Source organism: Phalangium opilio, unplaced genomic scaffold (assembly GCF_054372755.1).
Source record: "Phalangium opilio isolate 3A_F unplaced genomic scaffold, DU_Popi_V2 ptg000528l_1, whole genome shotgun sequence".
Lineage (NCBI taxonomy): Eukaryota > Metazoa > Arthropoda > Arachnida > Opiliones > Phalangiidae > Phalangium > Phalangium opilio.
This window is the reverse complement of record NW_028324242.1, coordinates 609,458-634,070: the sequence shown is the minus strand read 5'-3', so window position 1 is coordinate 634,070 and position 24,613 is coordinate 609,458. Positions and strand designations below refer to the sequence as shown.

Below are 24,613 nucleotides of genomic sequence, written 5' to 3'. Positions count from 1 at the left end.
ACTTCTGGTTATAGTATTTATTTTACTGTTCTTACGAAGTTAGGATATAATCGCAATTACGACCCATTAAATTTAAAGATAAGGCTATGGGATTAAATACGCGTGTAAATAAAAATGTCAGGTTTAAAATGAGTACAAACTCGACTAAATCGGACCAGAATTAACGAAGATACAAATTTTTGAAAAATGACATACATCAATGTACTGCGGGTAAGCCTTTTTACAGGCGCTCGTAGAAAATACATTGGAACAGTTGCCCCTGGAAGTTTGCTTCGCTAAATTTGTCTCAATTAATTAAAAAATGGTTATTCTACCCCGATTTTATTGAAAATGAATCTAAATAAATAATTGATCTTCATTCAGAATCGGTCCAACAATGTATATGTAAAATTCGGGAAAGCTTTCTTAGCCATATAAGATAGATCATCTATTTCTACTCGTAAATGTAACAATGGATACTTCAAAATGTAAATCACGCTTGCATATCTAGACTTTATAATCCTAATTTAACCTTTGAACTTTGACTTTAAGCTTAGAGTAACCTATGACCCAGTTTTTGACTCGATAAACAAAGGGTTACAAACGCGGAAAGACCGTCTGAATATTTTAGGTAATATTTGTACCGTTTTAAAAAGGCTAAAATGGTAAATTTATACTAGGAAGCCATCTTGAAAGAACGCTCAAGCAGAGCTCGTTTTTCAAACAACTATAATTCTTCATTAAGAATTTGATAGTTAAGAATCAAACTAAAAGTAAAATACGCGTACAAAATTGGGTTTGATACGAGTATTACTGAAGTGAATTAGGCAAGAATTAGTAAATTGGAATATAGGCCTAACGAGGAGAGAGAGCTTCGGTTGAAATTCAGCAGTTAAGCCTTTTCCCATTCAATCCCCCCAAAACCCCGCAGTGCAGTCGAGTCAGAGCGTGCACGTCGTTGGCCCTAAGACTTTCGGAGGCCATAAGAGAAGGGGACAAAAATCAATGAAGAATCCGAACCAAGGCTTACCTTAAAACAGTATATCGCCACGAACATTCTTCGTCGCCTTTAAATTCACCGACCTCTTTTTAATATTTTCCTAATAATTTTTAATCGGGGAATTTTAATAAAATCCCAATTACGATGGTAAGGTTGTAGAAACGAAAGTTTATCAGTTCAAAAAGAAGGGAAATTTTCCCAACGTTGAAATAGTAATAGTATAGAGTATAGTAGTACTAGAAGTATGGTAAAATTGTTCGTAATAATAGAACTTTCTTGGCGCGAAACGGAAAACAAAAAAGATTCACTTCTAATATATAATAAGGAAAAAAGGGTTAAGACTACTATAAGAATGTCTCTCCGACTCGCTTCGAGCTTTATTCGTATCTATATAGATTTTGATTTTAAAATTTGACTGGGGAAAAGATATTTAGAATAGAAAAAATTGCTTTGTCGTAATATTTTGATGCTTATTAATTTTTTTGGAAATATTTTATTTTTCCTTACTGTTACTGAGACATGATTTTTCGGTCACGTTCCGGGGGAGGGGTGCTGGTGCCGCTATTACTCGCGCGATTGAAAAGCCTAGTTTAAAGCACTCCGCCGATGACCGCGTTCGGACAGCCGGGTGCGACGAAATTGTTCCTCGATTTTAATTTTTCCGAACTCGAGACGAAAAACTGGCCTACTCAGTTGTAGGGCCCGTTGGAAATCGAGTAAAAAAAATGCCGCTACTTCTCCAGGCTAGCTGATGTCGATGCGTTACACATATCTAAATCCGCGAGTCTGAAGATCTCTCCCGGTTTTTGGCCGCGGCGGCAAACACGCTAGCTCAATCAATATTACCACTAGCGACACGCGACTAACCCGCTTGGTTCATTCGGGCCAGATAGAGCTAGCCGGCCACCGAGATATCGTGCTTCCAATGGTCACCTAGATAGGCAAAAAGCAACGACCGGCTCGCCTCTACCCAAGTCGAAATACGCTAATCACCCACCTTCAATTACTCTTAGATATTAACTAATTTAAATCCGAAAACTAATAATGCCGAGACAAAAATGGATGAATTTAATCGTCTCGAAAATGACTCGCGACCGACGGAATTTCGACCAACTAAAAAACGGTACGGGTTTTTCCCGTCAGGTATCTTTTCAATAAAGTCAGTCAAAAAGCGCCATCTATTACCAAATTAAATTACAAATAGATTCGCCTTTAACCTTAATTCCGCGATAAAATAAACTTGGAAGTTTTTCATCTACAAAAAATAAACACGCGAGCTAAGAGCTTGACGTGTCAATGTCACCTAGTGGCGGGAGGAACGTCCAGGTCGATAGCCCTAAAAGCCCGGGTATGCCTGGAAAATTGTCTACGCTCCATAATAACTAACCCTAAATCAATAAAAAAAATTGCCAATACATCAAAACTACATTTATTGGGTAAAGGGGACAGAAATATCCAAGTTTCGAAAAGCTATTTATAATAATGTCACTAATGAGCCAATTAGTCGAAGGATTATCATCAGTCTTAGTTTGTACATAAGAACAAAAACTTTAGCTTATACCTCTTAAGATAGCGTAATCTAAGTATATATTCGTAATAATGTTTTGATAACGAAAATTGTATTTAACGATGCTAAATTATAATTCGGATAATAACAATTTTTTTCTAAGCAATAGCTGAAGTTGAGAGACAAAGTTCATACTAAAAAAACGCCTTAGAGCCTTGCCAAACTCAAAAACTGTTCAAAATCATACGGTCAAAACATCCCACATTATTCCTACGGTTTCTGTAGAAATATTTCAATCTCCGCAAAGCAAATGCCATGTTTTCCAAAAGAGAACTATTTTAAAGTATGTTGAGTAACTGCAGTTAAAACAACGTAATGTCGACCGCGGAATGAACTCCAAGCTAAAGCTCGCCATCTGTTACTCGAAAGCAAAAGCCTTTCGAGTCTTTCCAGGAATCTCAATCAATAAGAAGCGAGAGCCGGTCACGACACAGACGCTACCTGTTGTTCGTAATAGAAAGAGGCTTTACGGGGTCGTTTTCCGAAGAGATTGAGCCTCCCCCTGGTGTGTAATAACGAAAAAAGTACCACCGAAGTAACCACCGTGGAAAAGCCCGCAGTACCGGCCGGTGTCCTATTGCGAGCCAATGAGGATTTTTCATTTTCCAAATCACTATCCTAAGCCGTAATAGAAAACCGTAAGCCACCAACGGAAGAAAAGGCAAACCTTACTTCCTTGAAAGGTGATTTTAGATTTCAGAGAAATAGGCTACGTTTTTTCATATATATACAAATATTTCCAACTCTGAATGGTTTCCCCATGGTTGATTAGTGGGTTATGGAATCTCTCGAAAGCGTATTTTTGGCTACGTTTGATGTAAAAATGTTTTGAGAAGCGCGTACAAAACTTTTACAAGTGCCGTGATTCAATTAGGTCCACTACCTTCGCTGGAAATCGGAAAAAATAAGTCGGGAACGACCTAAAACATATTTTCCGCAACCCAAAGAAAACCAACTTCTAGCGAACCATATTTTTAACCTTAACAATTTTTGATTATCTAAATGACGCTTTTATCAAAATTAATTACGAACATATAATTAATTAAGGTCAAACCAGCTAGGTCAACCGTGAAAAGATATAAAAGATTATATACTGAAGTTGAAATATTTTAACTATAATTTTAATTGACCATAAACCACGTCCGTTTTACGCCTTTAAGGTAACGACCCGGAACAGGGGTTAGAAAAACATTGAGATTACGCTATACATCATTGTAAGTTAACTCGAACAGACTGACAGAGAATCACATTAATAGTATCCCGTAGTTGTAAAAAAGGGGAATGAAAGACCGACGGTTTTTCATATTTCGAGTTTTCGACGACAGATTGAGGCGGAGTTCCGCGCCCCATCGCCGCGCTACCCGAAGGCGATACCAGAAGTTTATTACGTGAAATACCATCTTTCAGCCCGAGTTTAGCGACGTATTCTTTACGTGCCAAAGTTAAGTCACCATAAATTGACAGACCAAAAACCCCTCGGACATTCTTTTCATCAAAGATAATTAAATTACTTCGTGGAATGTACTTCTGTCGCCACATATCTACATCCTGATTTGGCGTTCCACCGTACCGGAAGCTGTAGGCAACAACTTGCATATACCGAGACTAGTCGCTAGGGTTCTTTTTTATCGGTAAGAATAAGGCGCGGCGCCTCGATATTTGCCCGCCGCGCTTGAGTGACAGATTCATTTTTGGGCTAAGAGGGAAAACGAATATTTGCTGGGCTTTTTAGGTCCTACTCTTTACTTTCAAACGCGAGAAAAGAAAAGGTACGGCAACCTGATGTGATGCCGAGAAAAGAAGAAAAAAACCTGGTTTTCCTTAGCAATTTACGGAAAGAAAAGTGAAACTTTGAAAAAGTGCGAAGATGAAATTAGCAATGGAGAAAAAAAAAACAAGAGGAGAGAAATCGAAGATTTTGCAGAAACGGAAATAAATTCCTATCTAAACAAGCTGGAACAGCAAGACCAGGACATTTTTGCAAACCTAATAAATTGATAGGACATTGGTCCAGTGAGGCAGTGACCCCTATAGGTGTCCCAAAGTTATCTTATTTCCGTCCCTGCTAAAAAGAAAACCGACATAATAGGCAGGGTTCATACAACTTTTAGAAAACAAATTTCCCTGAGATTTCCAGGTTTTTCCCGATGTACTTCCCGTCGTGTGCAAAAATAAAAAACCCCCACACATTTCGGACTTTCTCATATTTGATCCGCGCATATACAATGTGAAATATGAAACACTAATTTACAGCGTGCGGTATTTTAAAACTAAACACCCTTTCGTCCAATAGTAGAGTCCAGCTATAGCGCGAGATCCCGAAATAATGTCCTCGTTAAAAATTCTCCGTTAATCCGGTTAATCCTTAAGCTAGATTTATTACCAGATCCAGTTCAATTATCTTCTCCCAAATCCCAGACAAAAGAGTAGGTACACTCGACGTAAAAATAATTCACGAGAGGTTGTCCACAAAGCCAACTAACAATACTGGTTAATTCAAATATGTTAAGCATTTAGCGCCTTGAATAAAAAATAAAATGAAAGACACTTGGTCCATTAGCGCGAACAAAAGAGCAAGCAAATCGGGGCTCGAGGACGTTTCTACGGGAGTGTGTGTGTGGGGGGGGGGGGTTTGGGGGGTTCGTTCGGTTTTTGTCCCGAACTTTCCATAAATAATTAGGACATAAAATCTAGCGACGGCGTGGAAATGAACGAGAGAGAGGAAAAAAGGAAAATAATTAGTTTAGCAGCCCGCAGTTCCCTAGATGGCTCGCTTCGGGCCACGAATGGTACGGACGCGAACCCTTCGACCCTCGACTAGAGTCTCTTTTAAAAGCCAGGGTTTCCCCCGACTAACTTAGTTAAAGCAACTTTTCTCCGGGGACTAGCTCGTTTCTCACCCACCCCCTCTCCTCCAAAAATGGGCCCGGGATAGTAAAATTGTAAAACGTCCCTCTGATTAAAGGATAATTTCCACTGATTTGGATAGAGTGAAGCTCCGTACATTTTCATAAAAATAACCCGCCTATAAATAGCATACCTAAGTATATATAAAATACAGTGTGGAATTTGGGGTTATTTCCCATCATTTCCAATATCTATATAGTTCCAATTTAAGATATCGATCGTCATTTATGGATCTAGTTTCGGAATATATCTTTAAATTAGCCGCGCGCGCATCAGGTGGATTTTAATTTAAGGTCACCGCCGCCAAATACCACCACACGTATTTGGGCCTTTCAATAGAAAACTTTATTAAGAGATTGGAGACACCTTGATGGATTATTATCGCGATTTCTAAGACTTTCATTGAAAATCGGTAACGAATCTCTAACGCCTTCACCGCGCGCCTACCGCGGATTATTCCGGGAAAAGCTAACAATTACGTCAATGAATAGTTTCCATCGAAGATAGACTATAGGGAGCCCTTACAGGGTTGCCATGGGATTTTCAGAACCAAATTCCCTGACCTTTTTAGGCCGAAAAAGTAAATGTTTACAGCACGTTTTAAGTGCTTATAAGTAAATAAACTCGATCTACATTAAGTTTTCCAATATATTTGTTGCACCAAAATGAATAAGAAACATTTTAAATATAAATAACAGTCTAAGAGATTTTTTAGAACGCATTTTCAAGGATTGCTCTAGAGTTTTTTGTGTTAAGAAGAGAGGATGAGGAGAAACTTTCATTACTCTTTCAATAAAGACTTATCCGGCCCACAAATTTTACCAACTAAAATCAAATTCCCTGACTTTTCCCTGACTTTGCTGAAATTTTCAAAATTCCCTGACTTTTCCAGGTTTTCCCTGACCAGTGGCAACCCTGCCTTATTACGTTTACTTTCGAGACACATAATTCGAGCTTTTTAAACCCCGAGTCTATAGTTCCCTTCTTTAAAAAATACTTTTAAATTCCAGGAAAAAGGACTCTGAAAAAGGGTTTTAACAGGAAGTCCAAGGCGAACGGGGAAAACCGAGGATAGAGTGCCAGAGGAACACAATCGACTGAGAGTACTTTGCAAAATCTTCCTTTGTTTTCGGGTTTTAGTTGGGTAAAGAGAATCGAGGCTTAAAAAACGTTACTAAAAATACTCTTAAATTCCTACGCTATACAGGGTGTACTTCTGAATAATTCCGCCATATATTGAGATGAGGGATGTTCTTTATCCGATTTTCAGACGAAAATGTATAACATAACTGCGCTAAGGGACACTGTTTTCGAGTTAAGATTGTCAAGAGTATTTTACGCGTAACCCCTTACATTTGATTAAGAAACTGATTAAGACAATGATTTCTAATTTAATTAAGGGGTCATCCCTAAAGCCCTCAAACCATAACTCGAAAACAGTGGCCCTTCACTGTTAAAAATAAAGGTATTTTGAAGGTACTATAAAATACCTCCACGACTTTTTTAGTACCCATGAACGTATTCTATTAGTTGCTTCACAGTGCGGGTATTAAATGATTTCGAAGGAGGTACTTTGGAAATATAAGGTATATAATGAAACCTTTTAGAGTTTCAGCGCTTCTGATGGTATGTTATCGTACCCTGGAAGTAGAAAAGGACTTAACAGACTCCTTTAGAGGGAGTTTTTAGTTCCGGCGTGCTGATTATAACTAACACTACTAAAGTAAAATACATGATATAATACTTCTAGCCCAAACTCTCTAACACTAACTGTTTACTTTACCAGTAGCACTAGTAATGGCAGCGTAGAAGAAATCTCTATTGGATTAATAACAATAAAGAATAGGTTCGGTAGGGTAGAATAGGGTAGTGGTTTTCAACCAGAGATTTAAATTTCAATCTCTAGTTTTCTAGCTAGTGGTTTTTCTTAAATATTTAATTACATATAATTATTATTAATTATTTTCTTTGACAGCTATGTGCGCTAGCATACGTTACATCATTTAAAGGCAATACAATTATGATATAAGGCATACATATTTAATATAAAGGTTTGAATCCGAGCTTACGCCTTCAGTCGCCATTCAAAAAATATCCATGTATATGTGATTCTGAATTACCTTTACACTATAACAGTATCACACCTTCCTTAACAAGGGGGAGCTAAATTTAGGATCGGGAAGTCTTGGGTGGTTGATCCCTTGCTTACTATGCGAACTCTCACGACCCCGCAAGCCTACGGCGCAGACACTTAAAGGCGAGATGCAAGGCAAAATTTTACCCTCATCCCGAAAGCCCACAACACAGACACTAAAGGTTGAGATGGAAGGAAAATATTACTCTCGTGTCTTTCCGTCTCTCTTACATCGAAGTGGTGTATTGCTTACCATGTCTGAAAATTTTTCAAGCCCGCGGTAATTAAGGAAAAGTTTACCAGTTTCAAATGTGCCGCAAATATTTTTGATGGCACGAAAGTATAATTTAGACATGCATGTGGGATTTATTTCACACCTAATGCGGTAGCACAAAATACCTTTAAAAGTATATTTTCAAACCTATTTGGGTGTTGAAAGGTACCCCTTTCGGTAATAAGGAGTACCTTTCACAATTTTAAAGTTTTATTCCGACCATTGTTGAGGTTTAAATGATACCCATTACGGGATCACAAAATACCTCATAGTCCTCAAAAGTACGTTCTTCAAGAGGTATTTCAGAGTACCTTTACACAACGGTATTTTGTAGTACCTTTATAGGTACGTCTGGGGATGCATTGAAAAATACCTTTAAAGGTACTAGACAGTACGGTTATTTTTTACAGTGTTGGGGCAAAATATCTTTGATAGAGAAGTTACATTTTAGACTCAAAATCATGCATTGAACATCCCTGTAATTTATCCATGTAGACTTACAAGAAACACCCTGTACAGAGGAAAAAGAGGGCGCTGGTTACTTGCCTGTTATTTTCGCTAGTATGCAAAGAGCTATTGCGAAGGAGACCATTCGGTTACGGGATAGACTTTTGTTTGTATACACGTAGCTCTACCGTTCTCTTATGCTTAGGGCAAAAGTTACAATTATCCCTAACTCTCGGGCCTTAGTGAGGAACTTTGTGGGGGGGGGTGTAGCGGTTATTTTCCCTTTATCAACATACGACTACGCGTTAGACAAGGTCAGGACCAACGTACCATTTTAACGAGTGTTTTTATCCCCGTACTTTGATGGGAATCTATATAGGTTGCAGGACAGAGTCAACAATTTCACCTATAGTCCGTTTCATTGTTACAAACATTACTCTATTACGTATTACGAACGAATTATTTATGGTATATCAACATGAAGCCCTCGAAGGGAACGTAAAACAGCTGCTGATTTTATGATGGGTCGTGTCTTACCCCATCTTTTTAACGGGCTAAAAATTCCCCATTAAGGTTTTAAGCAGTTTGTTTTAAGCGTAGCATAAACGTTAATTGTGGAAAACAGCGAATTAAGACCATGTACTAAAAAAAATAATTTTTAAAATATGTAGGCCTATATGAAATATGAATAAAAAAGAGACTCCACTAGGGAGAGAAATTTCGTTAAGTGCTAGAGGCCTACATAATTTCATTTTTTAAAGTGTTTTCATCAACGTATTGCGTTTAAAACAGACATATCCGACAACTTTGGTCATTTAAAATAAAATTAACCTGGCCTAACAATTAACATCTAGTTTTCTACTACCATAAGTTCATAAGATATGTTCCACAAGTTTGTCACTGCTGGTTACAGAGAGCTTGTCACGAAATGAATGAGGTAGGTCATAGATGGTATGGTCAGGCGCTGTCAAAGGATAAGTACAAACTAAATAGGAAGATGGATTGCAAAATTAACAGTGTAGGACTTCAATTCTCGCTTCCGTCGTTCTCAAACTAGCTTGACCTGTAAGTCTATAGCATTACGAAGAATAGGTTAGTGCATCCATACTTATAGAAGGAACATTGCTTATAAACTTATGGTAGGACGTATATTACATAAGCCTAATTGATTAGAGTTTTCTTTTTTGCTTCATCAAGATCATAATTTTTTCTGGCTTCATATTTAAGAAGCATACGTGGATACACTGACACCTGAATTATGCACAAGGACTTGATAAAAATAAAACAAGAACGCAATTGCTTTTTTCTCCTCCTTTCTATTTCTTGGTAAATAAGGAAACAGATGAAACGAGGTTGAAAACAAATAGTAGGCTATATAGCTAATATCAGGGAGGCCATGCCAGGTCTTTTTTACTTCGGAGATTTTCGCTTTTATAGGAGCGAAATACGCGGAGATAAAATTATAGCGATAAATTTAAATTATGGCTCCTTGACTCGTAGCAAGTATATAAAACCGTCGTGTTTTAAAAATCCTTTTTCGGAAAAGCAAAATTGAATCTTCCTTTTTGGGTTTTACTTTGAAGAGCTCAACGCTAAGCCTCTGTTTATGAATTATAATAAATCTAATTGTAATTACGTAATGGAACCAGTTTGTGGGTGTTAATAACGTTAGGGAATTCTTGATAATTTTATAAAATTTAATAAATTTTTTTTTTGCTTTGCTTTATTTAACCACAACAAAGTTTGAGGCGGTTTCAAAAGGGTTTAATTTTGAAATATTTTCTTTCACCCTGCAGGATACGTGTTTTGGGGAAATTAAAACAATTTAATACCGCCCTTTCATATTATACAACTGAACTTTTATGGGATGAATTGGCGGCGTCTGTTTTTGACTCGGGAAACTCCCAAAGTCCCAAACAAGGCAAGACCCCCGACTAACGTCACCTTAAAGGCGTCTTAACCGACAATGACACTGAGACGCTACGATCGCCATGATTTTTTTTTAATACCGGGAATCAGAAAAAGAGCTTCATGCATTTTCAATGACTTTCAAAATTAGATTTCTCCACGGACATTCCTCGTGGAAAATTCATGAAGTAAAGATGAAAGATATGGTTTTCATAAAACAAATACGGTATCGCAAGAATAAATCCAAGCACTTAAATAAAATTCTTTGAAGCGCTTAGTTACAAATCCATTTTACAATTCAATTGGTAGAATCCAAAATTGATTTATATATTACCATTAAATTTATACGTCTATTGACGACTAGTCTGTCCCCATGCTGCCTATAATCCGTCTCACCCCAAACCCGCTATTAAATTAAACGAGACACTACCACGATGAAAGCCTTCCCTTTAGTGCACTAAAGAGACACCCTGAACTAAAAATTGTGGTTCGATTTAGCAGACGCCACTAAAGGCGGTAACCTTCGTTTATGCGCTAATTATTTTGCAGCAAGAGATAATTTTATATATATATTTAGAAAAAGGTCTTTATTTTAATCAGATATGTTACCTAAATTTTTCCTTTAAAAGAATAATATACAGTATGGTTCCTATTTTATTTCGATTAAAAAGGTTTTTACACTGCAAATTTTTCTTATTGCGTATACTGTTGTTAAGTGTCAGCTAAGAAGGTGGACCCACGTACAAGCTGCAGTGTTTATTCTGCGGGCAAGTAACGTATCAATAACTTTCCAATATAAACATATCTCAACCGCACCTTATTCAGCTAGCTTTTCCAGGCTTGAAAGCTAAGCAAACAGCTTATCATATTTACAACAAAGCGTACGTACCCAACCCTTTACCGAAAGTATATACCCATTTTCCTCAACGTATATCGTTTCGAACCTATCGTTGTCTCTCTGCGAAAACTTAAAAGCAAATCTAAACAACACGCGACTTAGTTTTCGTCGCCCTGTTTATGAAAGCTGACGTGATATCACATTTGATACCCTCGACGAGCGGTTACAGCTTATTTGTAATTACCGATAAACTTTTAGACCAAACAACTTTTCGATTGATATTTAGGCCTAAAAAAATACGTTGTCGAACAAACCCTTCATGCGTATACCTTGGGAATTCAGCAAAGGCTTAAATTATCTCGTCAACTTATTACTTCCTAAATATATTTCGTAGTTCAGGTGACAGGAACAAGGCAATTCGTTACTTTTACACCTTACTATAAGAGTCCCGCTTCAATCAAACTAAAAAAGTGGAGCGAATTAAGCGCAACAAGGTTCCTGCAACCTCTATATCTCTCTAATAAAACACGACTACAAAAGGATCGTGATGGATTCGAGGCTGTATGATTGATGGACGCACTCTCTCTCCTTGGACTGTTCACTATGCGTGGCGCTTGACCACCACCGGACTTACTTTTAAAAGAGTTCCGAACTATAAAAAGCTTCCGGATGGATCTAAAGCGCGTTTATCAAGTTCCTCAAAGTCCGGCTTAAATTGAAAGTAGAAAAAAATTCCACGTCGGTAAAGGCCGAGATCGGAGAACCTAAAATGAAATTACTAAGAGCGGATCATACCCGTTTTATTCTAATTAAGTTTCATTTATACGGTTTTCAATATTATAAACGCAAAACTACGTCTGAATTTCATTAAGAAAATTCAGGTTTTACCAATGAAAAGGGTTCAATCCAAAATGGTTCGCGCAAATTTTCACCCTAATCAATCATTGAATTTTTGGAACTCTCCAAGACGCGAAATAAACAACAGCTTTTGATCTATTGTTTCTACGAGTAACGAAATCGATAAATGATGGATTCAAAGGTACGCGTTTGATATAGTTTAAATACTTCAATCTTACGTGAAGAAAATGAATTACGCTTAATAGCTTCACCGTTCCATCGGTCTAGAAGTATAATATTCATAGAGTAGCCTATTTATCATTAAAATACCCAAAATCTCGCCTACAAATTCTACGTACATTACCACCGTAGTTTTTTGAATGAATTTTCCAAAAATACGCGGCGTAAAAATTCCTTATTCTTAAAAAAATATTTGAATTGCCAGCGTTTTTTAAATGAAATTCTTTGTGGTACCGCGTTTACATTATTTTCGTATTAAAATTCGCGACACAACGCGTCAAAAATTCCGCGAGACCAAAAAAGAAGAAATATATATAATCTGTATCGGTTATACAAGAAGAAAGCTAAGGGTAATTTGCATAAACACAAATGGAGTTTAGCGAGAGAAAGAGAAAGAAAAATCTCCAGCCGAGAGAAATGATAGTTGTGACGATGCGAGAGACGGTAAAATTTAGTCTGTGCAGGCGAAAAACTTGAAATTCCTTTTTAATGCGTATTTCAAAACGTAAAAACAATCATTTTCGAGATCGAGTATAATATACAGGGTGTTTCTGATAAGTCTGCAGCATAAATGAGGGGGAATGTGGCTTCTATCGCCTCCATTTTGTTTACCACAAGGGACAATGCTGTTTTCAAGTTAAGATTCAAGGAGTATTTTACGGACGACCCCTTAAATTCAATTTTGAAACTGATTAAGACAATGATATCTAATTTATTTAAAGTGTCATCCCTAAAACACCCATCAAATCACAAATCGAAAACAGTGCACCGTGGCTCGGACGGCAAAAATTTCATAGAACATTTTCGACTCAAAAAAAATCATAAAAACCAGAGTTTTTTTAATGTTGTGAATCTCCGACTTTTCCAGCTTACCCTGACGAAAGTTTGCCGCAATATCCCTGACCATTTTAAGTTCGTGTTTACCCGCACACATGCAGCCCATATTTAGCATTGCTCCATCATTACAATCATGGTTTGATATACCAAACTTAATCCCAGACTTTTAGGACAAAACTTTAATCCCTCCATTTTCGAAATCCCCGACTTCCATCTAAGTTTTCCAGGTTATCCAGGTTAGGTTCGAACCCTGGAAAAAACACCCAACTTAATTCACGTCAGACTTATCAGAAACACCCTGTTTTTGAGAGTATTAAAAAGTGCTTCCCAATTTTTAAAGTACTTTGGCTCCTATCGGAAAATTCATTTCACTCTCAACCTCAAGTCGGTAATGTTATAGACTATCCCGGCAGCTAAAAGTGTTTTAAGAGTATAAGCAGCCAAAGAAGAGGACACTTTATGCTTCGTCAATTGGATAGCAAAATATGACGGGGGAGCTATAGCTAGTGCTACCAATTTTTTATTAGATACGGAAAGAAAATATACAGGGTGCTAGAAAAACCGCGTACCTCTATTATCGTAAGTTCGATCACCAGGCGTATGTCGCTTTACCTCGAATCTATGACCTACTTCAATCACTTCGTGACAAACTCCAGTTTCTAAGTTAGCATTGACAAACTATTGAAACGCATCTTATAGACTTACGCTATTATGATTATAGGAGTGTTTAGTATAGTGTGCCTCGCGAGATAGGATGAGGTGTTCTCACTTTGAAAATTTAACCTAGACACTGCGCAGCGTCATAAACACCCTGTACACACGAATAAATCGAGTTCGTAGCCTTTAACGTGAAAAAATGGTGAACAAAATTCAAGCTAGATATAAGACGAAAAAAAAAAGCGTTTTATATATCCAACCGCACCGAGCAATTTCTCCTTGGTGAACTTATTTCCCATCTTTAGCTGACCTTTCATAGCCTTTTAAGAGAGATTGAAGTGCTCTGGCTACTTCACGTCTATTATCTCATCTAAATTGAGGACCCAGAGAAATTAATTACGCGCCCTAAAATATTTTTTTCAGCCTATATGATTATAAGATGGCAAGTTAACGGTTTAACGCTCTCTTAAACTAATACGTTGGTAATTGGGCAACGCCAACGCCGCTTCAGCTTGGTGTGAATTACGGTGGGTAATTTCTCTAACCTTCGCTGGCTTTCACGCTTTACAATTTAGGTATAAATTTAGGTTATTTATTAAATCATAATTAATAATCTACACCTAAATCAGGCTTCAAACGCCATCTATACGAATACGCCGCGTTCCATAGAAAATTTGAAAATGCTTTGCGAAATCATGAAGTTTAACTTCATTTCATTGTAAGACTTAACTAACCCTTTCAAATAACATCGAGGTTAAGCGTATAGTTATATTCTTGTAATTTAAAACGTCTTTATCCAAAAACATAGTCTCTTTCAGGCATTATCAAGAGTAAATGAAAATACGAAGTTAACGGTTCACGCGAGAATTTCCAGGATTGAAAATTGGTTTAAATTTTTCATTTACGCTATATCACCTAACCGAAAATGTACGTTTGATAAAAGTATAGACGCATCGGTAATCATATCGCGCTACGCTGATTGGCAATCGACAATATCATTTCCCAACTGCAGAGTCAAATGTTTACTCAATACTTAACGGAGAAAAAAAGAGAGGAACAACAAATCACTACGAGACCATCAACAATTCTCCGAAAGAAGCGAGAAAGCCCCGCCGCGTATGGAAAGAAAAAATGTCAGGGATATGAGGACAAAATCAATTTCGGCAGCAGAGACCGAGAGTTCTTGTAAATACGTTCTAACAAACAAGACCATTTCGAGGTAAATGGAACAGAAACACCGAATCACCGTCGCAGTCGGACCCCCACCCCCATAGGGGGAATCAATATTACGTGTATAGAAAATACGAAATGTTTTTATATTGAATATCGTACCAAACAACCCCCTGAAGGAATTGGTTGGTAAGAATATGTCCATTTAACGAGTATATCTATCTAATTGAAGAGAGAGAGAGACCCTGTTCTGTACAGTACATAGAAATATATAACAATTCCTGGCAGAACTGAATTGATTCAAAATATTTCAATACTGTATGAAATGTTCGATTGGAAAGACGGCTTTCTAGCTTAGTAAGTACCACCTTTTCCACCACCATTTCAGTCTAAATGCGCGCTTGGCGAGTGCGGGAGAAACAAGTGTCAGAGTTGTTTAGCGTCAACGACTATTTCAACATTTTCCGTAAAAGTTCATTCTTTTAGATGTCCGTAGCGTTCCAATTGTACAGGGTGAATGTTGAATTTATTGGACAGCTTATTGGGCAAAAGTCTTACGGTGTAAACTCAATTTTAGTACGTAAAAAACAAGATCGCGCCTTCAATTCTTCCAAGAATAAACTAAAAAGTCGATTCGAACGAGAGATTTATCATAAGTTTATAAGATATGTTCCATAAGTATAACAATACCCATACTTCGTAATGCTAGAGACAGCTAGATCTAGAACGACGGAAGCGAGAATTGCATTTCTACAGTCGGTGGTTAATTTTGCGGGACTTTCATCTTCCTATTTAGTCTAAGCTTTTGACAGTGCCTCACCAGGCGTCGCTTTACGAGAATCTATGACCTACGTCACTACATCACAAGCTCCAGTTTGTAACCAGCGAGACAAACTTACGGAACATATCTTTTGAACTTATGGTACTTAAGTTTGACTGCAGTCCATCTTCCTATTTAGTCTGTCCTAAGTAAGGCGTCGCTTTACCTCGAATCTATGATGACCTACGTCACTTCGTAACAAACTGTCAGTAACCAGTAACAAACGTATGGAACGTATCTTACGAACTTAGGATTGACCTATAGGCCTGCAGCCAAGCTTTAGTATTACTTCCAACTGAATTAAAATTGTATTCGATCGCGTTACCATCTCAGACGATACTAATATAGTCTAGTACCTTTAATCCTGTCTGACGAGTGTCTTTATTACCTTAATAACCTTAATCACTCCCAATCCACTCTTCAACGTAATAACTCTCTCAATTTTCTCAAGAATATGACTCGGGAATTAAATTTACGGGTTTTAATCGAGGAAGTAAAATTTCAAGCGGAAGCGCGAAGAACCGGAAGCTCTATAGGGACTGTTGAAGTTTTCGGCAAACGAATCGAGATAGATCATTAGAAACAAAATGGGAAGATCGTTCGTTCACTCGGCTCATCTTTTGTTTGCGGTACTCATTCATTTCCCGCAGCGTAGACAAAAATTAGCTTCGCATCGAAGGATACTTTGGCCGCGCGTATTCTTTTCAAATTCAAAGTAGATTTAGGGTATTTGAAGACACCCCCCCCCCCCGCGCCAAAGAACTCTTACTAATTAAATACGGCATAAAATTTCTAGCAACAAAGAGGTACTCAAGTCAAAATACGGCGCGGTATAGAAAAATCTAATTGAAAATGTTTCTCCCATTTACTTTGCTTCATATTTTTGGAAAACTGTACCTATATAAAATTGATAGAGATTTCAGAGATCTCAACTTTCAAAACTTTGAATATGTGGAAGAGAAAGTAATCAATTTATACGCGAGATAAGCAAGCGGTAGTGCGCTATAATTAGGACAAATCGCTTTGAAGGGACAAGATAGTTGCTTAAATAATTACGGCTACTACAATTCGAATCAGTTTTTCGATGTATTTTGATTGAATTTCTCTATACAGGATTTTTTATTTTTTGCTTATCATTATCGCACAATAATGAAGAGGCTAGCTAAACAATTACACCCAAGAAGTATACATGTATCATTGAAGTTGGTGATACCTCTTCACGAGCTAAGTACGGTAATGATATCAATGGTAGACGTAATCCGAAGTAAAAGATCGAGACGTAACGTGGGAAATTGACACAACTCAAGGCAACACGACACAATACAGATTGATTGATAATCCTCACCCTTGAACTGATATTTCCTTGGTTTTTACACCGGAAAACGACACGGTTAAATTCTTGTTTTCCTGAGTTACAGTTTTACTTTGTTCTTCCTTGACGATGGTGTCCACTTTTTCCGTTTGTTGTTCTTCATCTTCTTCCTCCTCGGCGGCTCCATCCTCACCTTCAGGTATGATGGAAGGTCGACCCGCCTTGAGTCTAATATTAATGGTACTCTTGGCCACATCGAGATCTTTCAAATCCGCAGCGGGCTTGGTCGCCTCCTTCGAGGTCCCGGGTGTGGCGGCGGCGGGCTCCGCTAAAGGTGACTTATTCAAGGATGACTTTGAAGTAACCGAACCGGTGCTGAATGTTCTCCTAGCTGGGGTATGGGGCGAACCCGGTTCGGAACCACCTTCACCCCGGCGGCGATTTTGACTACGTCGGAAGGAAGCCGCCGTTTCCATGTTCCGACGCTTCATGCGAACGCTGTATGACCTGACAGGCAACATCGCGACGATTTTTTGATAACGGCTATCCTATCAAATATCACATTGCCGTGGCAAATGCGTTTCACGGGTGATTTATCTTTCTCTCTCTGGGTTTTGGGGCCAAGCCTTTTATCCCCAACGGAGCGAGTCACCAGCCAACGAGTCGGGATCCTAGATTCCACAGGTTGGTGATGGCGGGACCTTTCCCGGTCATGATGATAAAGGACCCGTCCCGAAAAGAAGATCCTCTCTAGCTACAAGGCACACCAGTCTTCCACTAGTGGCAAGCTACCAACAAACGAAGGACGCTCCTCGTCGGATCACTCGCCGCGACGCTCCTCGCGGGCACAGGTGAAAAGAGCAACGCTAGCGCCCCTCTAGGCGACGGTGGTCAAACTACGAAGCTTCCTTACTACCATACATTGCTAGGATGCCTCCCATGCAACGACTATAAAAATAATACAAATTGGGGGGGGGGGAAATGCCTCATTTTTTCATCAACAGATGATAGACTAAAAGAAGAAAAGGGCGGGCACGGGGCGAAATAACAAGGTAAAAAGCCGCAGTTTGGACCTTTCATTCTCATTTTTGACTTTCGTTTTTCTTAGCTATAGCCCTTTATCCGCGATTGTAAGAAGTCAGACAATACAGTTTGTAAGACAATCTTCTTTCTTCTGGCACAATACTGCCTTTTCCACAAATAAATTGGTTTGATTAAAATAAATTTTCAAAAGGGCCTTTTTTAAACGAGCCGAGATGAAGGCTCCTTTAATAGCGAGATTATATATAGAAACGAATTTAAATATAACCCGATGGAACCAATTTTTGAATATTTTCATACATTATAATATAGATTCAACAATTCCGCTCAATTATTTACCCTTTTCTTAAGAAATAATATAGTTTAAGCAAATTAGCGTAATTGCTTTCGAGTTGGAAATATAAAAGATGGCTTGGATCAATATTTCCAGTCGATTAATCGGGTTTCAACAAATCGGGGTATAGTTAGGGCGTTACTGTTCGCTAAGGAAGCTCTCGAAGAAAAGGACACAGATACGCCCAACCGCGGTGCGGTGTGGTGCGGCCGAGTTCAATGTTATTTCAGCCTAGTCTAGTCGAGCGAAAAACATTCTTCCTGAAATATGAGAGGTAGAAGAGTAGAAACAGTTTCTTCTCTGATAAGAGAGCTCAAAGAAAATAAAACCCCAGCCTACAATTATAGTACAGTAAAGAGATGATCAGAAATGCTCGGAGTTTTTTTTGGGGGGGGGGGGGGTTGTAAATTTTTGCTCAGTACATCATTAAGCTTTCCAATATTTTTACAAGCAACCAATTAATCTTCAATGATATTTTTAAAGCCAATATAAGCTAATAACTCCCCTCTATTCCCGCGTCATCTGTACCAATGGAACTACGCGTGTTATCAGAGAGTCAAAGTTTATTGGCACATACTAGCTGTCAAATCATCAGTCCCACGCATCACATTGTCTAATTCGCTATACGCATTCTCATTTCCCCGTGTACTTCCTCTCTATTTGCAAATAACACGATTATTATAATATATTTGCAAGTTTTCCACCATCAATAACTCGCCGCAAAAGCGATAACTGATCAATTTTGCCTTCCCTAACTATAGTTCCATTGATGTATAATAAACGCAAATATCAGCTTTAAATATCCACGTTAATTAATACGATTTCGAAATTAAAAATAACTTGTTAACTTATCCATTCGTGTCATTTGGTATACTAATCTACGATAATTGAATCTCTTCAAATAACTTGGTTTTAACGAGTATCCGATTTCGGTTAGTACTTTTTTTCATTGGCTACTTCCACCACAACAGAAAGGCGAAAAAGCAACTACTTTGTCAAGCCACGGGGCTCAAAATTGCATCAATAGAAGCGGTTGTTAAACCAAAAACATTATTAGGATTTCAGGTATACAGTGACGTAAGAAGTTTCGCGAGAGAGAGATAATCTAAAAAAGGGTTAGACAAAAACTAAGGTATAGAACTGAAGAGATAGAGAATCGGAAGAAGTGAAAAGGGAGTCTATAGCTGGCCAGGCTTAGCAATATCAGTCGTCCGCGGTCCGTCTCTGGCCTGGCGGGGCCAAGTCGAAAAGTTTAGTTTCCCAACATTTGCCTTTCATCGATTCTTGAGCACGTTCCCGAATTTCAGCTCGGGTGTCACGTGACTTTACTAAAGGGCCTATAAAGGAAACTAAGGTTACCCGACACTAAGTGGAGACGCCGAGCGATGCTCCAATAGGAACTTCCAAAGGTATTATTCCCGATCAACGAGACATTTCCGATAGCGTTGACGATCTAGGTTTTTTTGAAGGGTGGGCGGGCTTTTTTAGCTTTTACAAAGGGCGAATTTCTATAGCACGCGGGCCCCTATCTAAAAGTAAAAAGCCTGCACGTTGCTACCCACCAATATACCCGTTGCCGGAAGCCGAGAAAGTGGAAGTAAAATCGGTTTTAAGCTCACTTACCCCTACTTTTACCTAGGTTATAGGCTAACTGTGGGACGGCTCGGGTTAGGTGGGACGCCAAAAACGGGGGAGGAATAGTCGGACTCAATTGTAATTGGTTCGTCCGTACCCCTTCTCGACCGATTATCAACGCGTCCGACTATTTCTCCCCCATTTTGTCGCGGTCCCCCGGACCTAAGCCGTTCCACAGTTAGCGCGCCTATTTCTCTCTTTCCCCCTATCATCCTCGCTTTTACAACGACATCTCACCCTAAACTACAACGACAGAGCGTTACAAGTAGATCCTTATTAAGTTCGGCTTAATCTACTTCGGTTAGAGACGGCTAACTTCTCTTTTTAGGAACTGAGAGAAGAGCGTAACTACATTAAGGAGGAATTTAAGTCTCTCTCAATAAAAAACACTTCCAGGTTTGAAAACTTTTAGGTTACCCGTTAAAATTCAACAAATTCGACTTTTGTAGTTGCCTATAGCGTACAAGCTGCATTAGTTGGGGATTGTTCCGTAACAATTTAATGAGAAAATTTGCATATACGTTTCCTGAACTGGAGTATTTTAGTTTACTGGTTTTACGATTAAGAGTGCTGAGGCGCAACAAATAAAGTATAGGCCTATATACCTTTACACGTGGTCGAATCACGTTCTATAAGGCAATATAAAGTCAATATGGTATTTGACCAGATCTATTTTAAAAGTTTAAAAACCCAGACTTTAATTTGAGACGTCTTAACACGGACGCTGTTAATCGAATGCGCGTACTACTTACTCCACAAATAAATGATCTCTTATTACAAATGATAATTAGCATTTATTTAGTCTTAAAAATAATCAAGGACTACTACACCATCCGCCATTGGTTTAGTGATGACATCTGCTAACTCGAACCACGCACTTACCCCTACGGGATTGGTTGAATTCTTACAGAGGAAGGGCAAGGTGGGTATGAGGTTCGGGCTAGCAGACGCCATTAAACTAATGGCAGATGGCGCTGTAGTCCTTGATTAGTTTGTAATAAGAGACCATTTATTTAATTCCTTGTATATTTAGAAAAAGACCGTTCTTTAAGGTATAACCTGAACTTTTCCTTTAAAATATAACTCTTAAGCCCAAAGTTAGGTATGTTTTCATTTAAATCCGGGTAAAACCCAAACAAAACCCATCCGAAAATCAAATTGTAAACAAACTTCAAGGTAGTAAATACGTGCTTTTTACTTTAGGGCAGCACGTTCGGGTGGGTTTTAGTGCATGGTAGGGTGGAGAGAAGAGAATCCCGAAATATACGAAGAAGCGGATACCTTGGCCAAACATCGATTTTGATTCTACTTTCGCTCTCATCGTACTTTGAGCGAGTGTTAGCTCGATGAGAGAGAACCCCCAGAGAATAGGACTCGGGGATGTCCGAACTTGCCTCATTTCCTCTCTCGCCAGAACTAGCTTTATACCTTCAGTCCGTACTTACTAACCCTCGGGGTCTAACCTGCCCCCCCCCCTTAAGCCTATATTTTGTTTCCACTCCCGGGAATCTCGGATTAAAAAGTAGTCTCGTTCACTAGCGACCAGATCAAACAGCAGCCTCTATTCCATTCCCTAAGCATCTGTTTAAAAATGTAAGGTAAGAAATCCGAATGGCAACACTGACGACGGGGATTCTAACACGTTTGCGAAAACTTAGTGGTATTGTACAGCGCAATAATTAAATGAAAACATATTCTTAAAAACCTTTAGTATTAGTTTGGCAATGAAAATATACCAAATCCTTTCTAAATCTTTATAGATTTTGAATTCACGTCTGTTTTTTCTTTGACGTTAATAGATTTCTTATAAACACTGTGGTAAAGACATTAAATTATGTTCTTATTCTATCCTCAAATTATGGGGAAAAAGTTTAAGGGAAAAGGTCAAGTCTCATAATTATTACAAAATAATTTATTATTTTAATATTTGATTCCTTATTTATATTTAGAAAAAGGCACTTCTTTTCAGCTATAATGTTACGTTACCTAAACTTTTCCTTTAAACATTAAGATGGTTGGTTGTTGAGTACCAAGGAGTCTTTCTCCATTTCCGAAACTGTGGGGGTTCTATCTTTTTAGTGTAAATAATCCACGCGCACTATATTGTTGGTGTCCCTCGTAAAAGATGAATGGAAATCGAATAGAATAAGACTAGTTTCATTTTACTTCAAGTACTATTTTGATATTTAAATGCAGGCTTTACCGGGACATTCAGAAAGATATTGTAACAAGTTCACAACCAAATTTGAAATTCTTCCGATAACAATTTGAGCTGTTGCTTCAACGATAAAAGAAAGTGAATAAAATAGTTCAGATAACGAAACTTGGCCCCAAAATAAAACTCTGTCGTAACATCCAAAGATTCTTAAGGTCCATTTTTTTTCGACAATATCACGCCGCGTATTGAAATTGAAAATACACTCCGTAATAGAATTTCTTTTCAAAAGCAAGTTCTCCCAAATAAAAGTTTGACTTCTGACATACCGACTTCTACGTAAAAAAGGGTTAAGGCATCGAGGTCTTATCGCGAAATTCGGTAAAAACTGTAAAAGAAACGAAGAAAAAAATAACCGCAAATAGTTTTAAAGAAAGCGTGTGTAGCTTTAAAGCAAAGGACGGAGATACCGACAAAAAAAAAAGAGGATCTGAAATTAATTGGCAGAAAGTAAATCTTCTTAAGAAGTGACCGTAATTGGAAGAAATAAGATGGACCAATACGCTGCGAGGAAAATAGAGGATAGAAAAAACGGATGTGGAAGAAGGAATCGATAAAGATTTCTTCGTGTTTGTTTCTCCCATTACGCGAGTTCAAAGGCTTTTTGCATAATACGAACTTATTCAAGGATACTCGAGAAATTTTGTTGAAAGTTTCGAGTCACGCATTCTTGAAATTAGGCCATTTTACACCATGGTCAAGTAAAAGTATCGCGTCCCTTCGATTTCATTAGTATCCCTTCGACTGTTTATAGTACACCCCTCAAGGCCAGTATTCACAAGTAAAGTAACAATAAAAAGTACGACATATCCCTTCACCGCGTACAGTGTACGACATATCCCTAAGAAAGGTTTGCCTACTGGTACTGTCTCTTACCGGGGATCGCTTGCACGAAAGTTCATTTTGACAGATCACAAAGCGGGTTGATCAAAATGGGGGTTTATACTTTGAAACACGTAACACAGCTCCATGGATTATAGTATTTCATTGGGTATTGTATACTTGCTGTTGTATTGTTACGTCGTTTGCTGGATCCCAATTCACTATAAGCTTTCCAAGCAACTATTACTGATGTTCGACGCACTGACCCGCAATCGCCATAAAAATAAGTCACGGAAATTACGAAGACACTATATTAACCCTTACGGAAGAGTGCTTCGCCGCTCTCTTATCCGTTTACAACAGCAGAGCAAAGTCCTACGGTATATCCTTTTATTTACAACGGCTTTCACGTTCTCCTAACAACCGAAACAACTTCGAAACGAGCGCCATCGAAAAAACTTCGCATGTTTTTAAGCCCATTAATATACTAAATAAAATCCGGCTAGAACATTTTATTAAAATTCATTGTTAAAGGAGAAGTTCAGGTAACGTAACGTTAAGGAATTAATATATTAAAAAATGAATAAAATAACTGCGCCATCCGCCATTGTTTTAGTGGCGTCTGCTAGCCCGAACCACTTACCCCTTACTTCATTCAGCCTATGAAAATTCAACCAATCCCGTAGGGGTAAGAGGTTACGTTACCTGTACCTGTTCCTTTAACATCGTAATTCTTTTTGGAAATGCTTATTACGAAATCTCACGTCATATTCGGAACTTATTGACAATGTTAGATTGTATTCTGAAGGCGCGTATGGAAACTATCCGAAAATTATTATATTCGATCGTTTTCCGTTGTTTATAGAAAAAAATGTCAGAAGGCCATGCTTATAAAATACCAATTTCGTAAAAGGAAATTGAATATATATATATTCTTTACAACATTTTCAGAAAATCAATTCGATTTTTCTTATTAATTTATATATATATTTTTTGTGAAGAATATTTCAATTCCGCTTCGCAGATGGTCTTTTTATTTAATAATGTCAGTACGCGGTGAACCTCCTTCCAATTAATTTATAAATAAATAGATCAAAAGGAGTCCAGCCAAAAATATAAATTTCTCATAGGAAAAAATGGGAATTTTGTTTCGCAATTACAGGATTTTATAGGAGAAAAACCACGTGTTTTATAGGAAAATATAGGAATGAAAATGCTGGTATATAATACTATGTAGAAGAATCTCAAAAAATAATTATAAGAAAACTTGGACTAAGTCAAGAATATAGGATGCTATAGGACCTATCACGAAATTATAGGATTATATAAGACAGGTTGAAAAATACAGGATTTTGTAGGAATTATATAGGACCGCCGGCGGGATCTCTGTTCAAAATAAATAAGAAAGTTGGCCACATTCTTTGCAACACTTTACATACAGGGTATTGAATGACTGGAATGGGCTTCCTATCGCTACCCTTGCCCTTCCGGGGCGAAACTCATTTCGCACTGCCGTAACGGCGCTATTTGACTCTTAATTCAGGCTATACCGAATTTGATCTGCCGTATTAACAATATTTTTCTTTATATATAATTTCATATTTGTAGTTTTTTCATTTAATTTTTTTTATTTCTTGTT

At 38.0% G+C, this 24,613-nt stretch overlaps 1 protein-coding gene across 19 annotated transcripts in view; it reads right to left on the bottom strand.

The window, feature by feature from the left end:
• The window catches only part of cac (calcium voltage-gated channel subunit cacophony), a 151,679-nt gene that overhangs the window by 69,836 nt on the left and 57,230 nt on the right, over positions 1-24,613 (bottom strand). Inside the window, exon 1 of one of the 19 annotated variants that reach the window (XM_089861937.1) lies at positions 1,010-2,027. The exons of the other annotated variants lie outside the window; for them this stretch is intronic. The gene's annotated coding sequence lies outside the window, so the exon portion shown is untranslated. Of the gene's footprint in view, positions 1-1,009; positions 2,028-24,613 lie in introns of those variants that run through there. 19 annotated transcript variants of the gene reach the window in all.